Raw genomic sequence first — 4,398 nt, forward strand, 5'->3', positions numbered from 1 at the left:
CCAAACCTAACTTTCAGCTGTTGTTGAAATGTTCTTTTCAGATTAGTACATACAGTATCTCAGTATGGTATGTTATTGATAAAGCAGCAAATGCCAATGTTTGATAACATTTTTTGATTTTTAACAAACCTGGTTTTGCATTATTGTAACTACTGTATATTTATTCCTCAATAGGAGCAAATGACTGGCACAAATGGATGTGATGCAAACAATCCATCTGTGTGGACATGATGAAATGGACATGTCCAATCCATGGTTAGCAGAAGGTGGCGATGCTCAGAGCTCTGCAGCAAGTGATTGAGGCCAAAATATTTCAAAAGAATTAAATTAAAATGATTTATCTAGTGATTTTTTTTCTGAGGATATACTGAAATGCCACACACTTAAGCTTTTGTTTTTTACGCATCTGGTTTATATTGCATGCCAAATTTATAATAAATAAATAAATACAGTACCAGTATTACTGTACCTGTTTCACTTGCAAAATATCTTTAATATTATTAAATGGTATTATAATCCCATTCAATAGTAATCCTTTTGAAGCAAATATGTGACCCAGATTTAGAAAACAAATTGTGAGGATTAATTTTGAAATGTGTAATGTGCGAAGTTGATAGTACAGTATGAAAATGTGGCTCAATATACACAGGAACAACTATTTTAATGTATGGCTTTGTACAGTCTTGTGTAAAGTTATTCTATGAAACTGCTTATTTTTTAATGCCTGGATTATGCCATGTCTGCATGCTGATCAATTTGGTATTGGAATTTAAGAGAAAGCTTCAATTTTTTTGCTGTACACACCATTTTTTGTTTAGTACCTGTATTTTAAAATACAGTAGTTGAACTTGCCTATGTCATATCCAAAATGCCATTATGAAATTGTTTGACCCTAACAAAATTTGACTTGCACTTATGGTAATGGAAAACACAACAATTCGGCATGTGAAATTATTAGAGTGTATGATTAGTCATCTTAGGCAAGTTTAACTGCACTGCTCCATTTATCATGTCTGATTGTCTTGTATTATTTACCATAGCCAAGATTTCTTCTTTCATGATGATATTCAACATCCATATTTTTGGTGCTTCACTTAGTTATTGTTGTACATACAGTAAATTCAAGACTACTGGTGTTACTAAATAAATATTTTGAAACACAATTTATCAACCTTGTACATGGCAAATAACCTATTACAAGTGTATTTTCTCACAGTTAATATAAATTTTTTTTACTGTACACAGAATAAAGCAACATTAAAGCAGACAGGTATTACAATATATATCACTGCATTTTACACACTATTTATTATCAAAATATTAAATATATGGATTTAGAGTTACTATAGTTTATACCAATGTAAAGAATAGGGAAGAACAAGTTGCATTTATTTACTGTACACAAAATTCTAATTCATACTGTATTAGCTTAAAATTTTAAAATATGAGACGAGGGTGGGGAAGATACAAAAAACATTGTACTGTACTTAACGACAAAATGTTCTTGAAATCAACTTTGCTGGCCTATCCGAATCAATAGCAACAATTTCAATTACAGACTAGGTCTGGAAGGTTACACACAAGTGACTGGTCCAGAAATACAAAAGCCCTAGGCCTATGCTAACAAAATTTTCTTTCATGAGTGATGAGATTGTCAAAAAAACAGAGCACTGTTGTCACATGAATTGTCAAGAATGAATTTATCAGGTATCTTCCATAACAATTTATAAATATTTCTTCCAACCTCATGTTTATTTCATCATCTTCTATAGCATCAAGAAACCCAGGGCAGTCTTCACAGCTTCTGGGAACTTGTCCCTAATCGCCCACACATTGCAAGATGGGATGACCCTTCTGTCAGATTTCTTTAGCCTGTTAAACACCTACCAAATGAAAGCTATTGATATCCAACATGTCGGCATTTCCTGTAAGAAGAGAGGTACAATAAAAAGTTTGAACAGACTAGTTAAAAAAAATCAGAGTGACTATTCTTACACCATTCAAAAATAATTAGTATTGATATTACAATATCTTTATAAGGAATTAATCATTCTGGCACTAATCATCAATGATAATTTTTGTTGAAAATATATATATTCTAATTAACCATCACTGTGAAAAGCCCATATTCAAATGCATTGCAAAGTGGTGTAACAGAGCCATGACCTAAACAATTATTTTGAATAGAATTTATTATTTCATTAATATAATACTTTTTTGTAATATAAAAATAAAAATTAGTTTAAAATTACAAATGAAGACAATAACAATATGTATAATAGACTATCTTGTTTCTCAATCTTTTCTAATGTACAGTAATAATAATTCCCCTATATTTTGACCATCAAAATGGCTGGACATCTGACCCTTTACTAGTTTTTGATCCAGCATGGAACCAGCAGGGCCACGCCTAAGGCGGTGGTTATATTTCCGAGAAGAATGCCGAAAATTAGTCTTTGAACTAATCTGAATACTGTATATAACCATTGCCAATGTATATGCAGAAGTTAAGTTCTATGCACATTTTTCCAAGCCATTTTCCGCGCAAATTTGAGCCAGCTTTCAAGGTATCATCCACATTCCACGACGAATAAACTGGCATTTTAGTAATGCTGTAGTAGCAGTAGTAGGTCCTAGATAGTTCCATGGATCTAATAATTAACATGTAAATTAATGCACTTTATTTAAAATAGTGTTGTTTGTTTGTCTAATGTTTGAAATTATTATAGTTTGTACTGCACTAAATGCTAGTCTAAGTCTATGCCTACACAGGTAAGACAAGTTGGTATTAAACAAACCTATTTAACGCCACTATTAAGATCACCACTTCCCAGACTTCCTTATCCAAACCAGCAAACATATCTTTTTGAAAGATTCATTTTTCAAAAATGCCTTCGACTTAATTTATTATTATTTTTGAATATTTTCGCCAGTCCTAATTTTTCAAATTTCCGCTCGCGACGACCATTCTCATCAGTTGGCTAGTGTCGTTACCAGCTCGTTACGGTTGAGTGAAGCAGCTGACTCCCTGTCTAGTGCAAATTTCCGAAATAAAAACTGGGGCAAATCGTTATTTTACACAGAATTGAGACATTTTCATAAGTGAAAACCCATATAAATGAAAAGAACGGCCAAATTTACATTGGAATATCTAAAGTTTGACACGATTTTTTATGGGGTTACCGAATGCAAGCCTTTGAAAGTCGGTACATTTTAGGAAATTCCCTATCTTATAAAACTAGCTCAAAATCCTGTAGCACCAGGTTTTTTTTTTTGGGACCCAGTTCACGAGCCTCGTTTTCGAATACCGCGCTCCAAAATCGAGTGCCATCACCGTCGTTGTGTTCGCCCATCCCTCTATTTTAAATTAAAAATTAATCGTTTCATCCCCGAACACCCCCCTCACTTTTAACAAAAAAATGTATTGCACCACGTATAGAGGCGCACGATTTTCCATAGTTTTGATTGAATTACTTTATAGTTATGTCATGCTTAAGGGGTAAATGGCCTATAAATCCCCTCTAGAAAAAAAAAAAACATTTTTCTAGTTCCCTTTTAATTGGAATCTAGTTTAAATCATGCTCCAGGAGTATCCTCCAGACAAGGTCAGCTAGTGCTTAGATGAGGCTTTTTTAATACCTTGTTTAGCGAATCCACTGCACACAAATAATTATGATTTAGAATAAAAATAAAATTGGTAAAACTATTTTTATTTTCATTCCGCCCTCCCCTGATGATCTTTAAAAAACTAAGTTTGGAAAACAAGGAATAAAAGAAGTCTATCCACAGTGCTAGTACAGTATAACAGTTCCTAGTCAGTGGTCTACTATTTTACTGTCTTTATACCAGCAGCATTTTCATATCTTTCTCATTGAGATTATCCACCCAATCAGCACCTTAAATGTTTTGTAATAATGTGAACTAAAGCAAGTTAAAATCAGACAATAAACATGTACCTTACAACAAATATTGTATTCACTCCTCAACACTTCATAGTATATACAATACTGAGTATTTTTGTTAGCAAATGAATAATAAATAAATTGTAAAATGTACAAAGCAAAGACTCTCCAGAGTCTGTAGAGTTATATGTTGGGACTGTACTATCACTTTGGGGGTTCAACATGAATACAAGTGTAGACTCTTTTTACCACCCTCCTCCCTTAACTCTGAAAGTGTAGCAATGTTGATTTTGAAACCCTTTTCTTCATTCTTATATACTCAAAAAATAGGACATAAGAATTAAGCATTTGATCAGCATTGTTACCTCAAATATATATTTTTATAATTGAATGTATTTTTCTTTTTTCACGGTTTTTACTATTTTTTTATTTTCTATATCACTTATTTTTGTTTTTTTAAACAAATACAACATTCATTTCATTGATTCATATATAT

Source organism: Anneissia japonica, unplaced genomic scaffold (assembly GCF_011630105.1).
Source record: "Anneissia japonica isolate Jap-2015-1 unplaced genomic scaffold, ASM1163010v1 scaffold644_len25409_cov92, whole genome shotgun sequence".
In the NCBI taxonomy this organism is placed as follows: Eukaryota; Metazoa; Echinodermata; class Crinoidea; order Comatulida; family Comatulidae; genus Anneissia; species Anneissia japonica.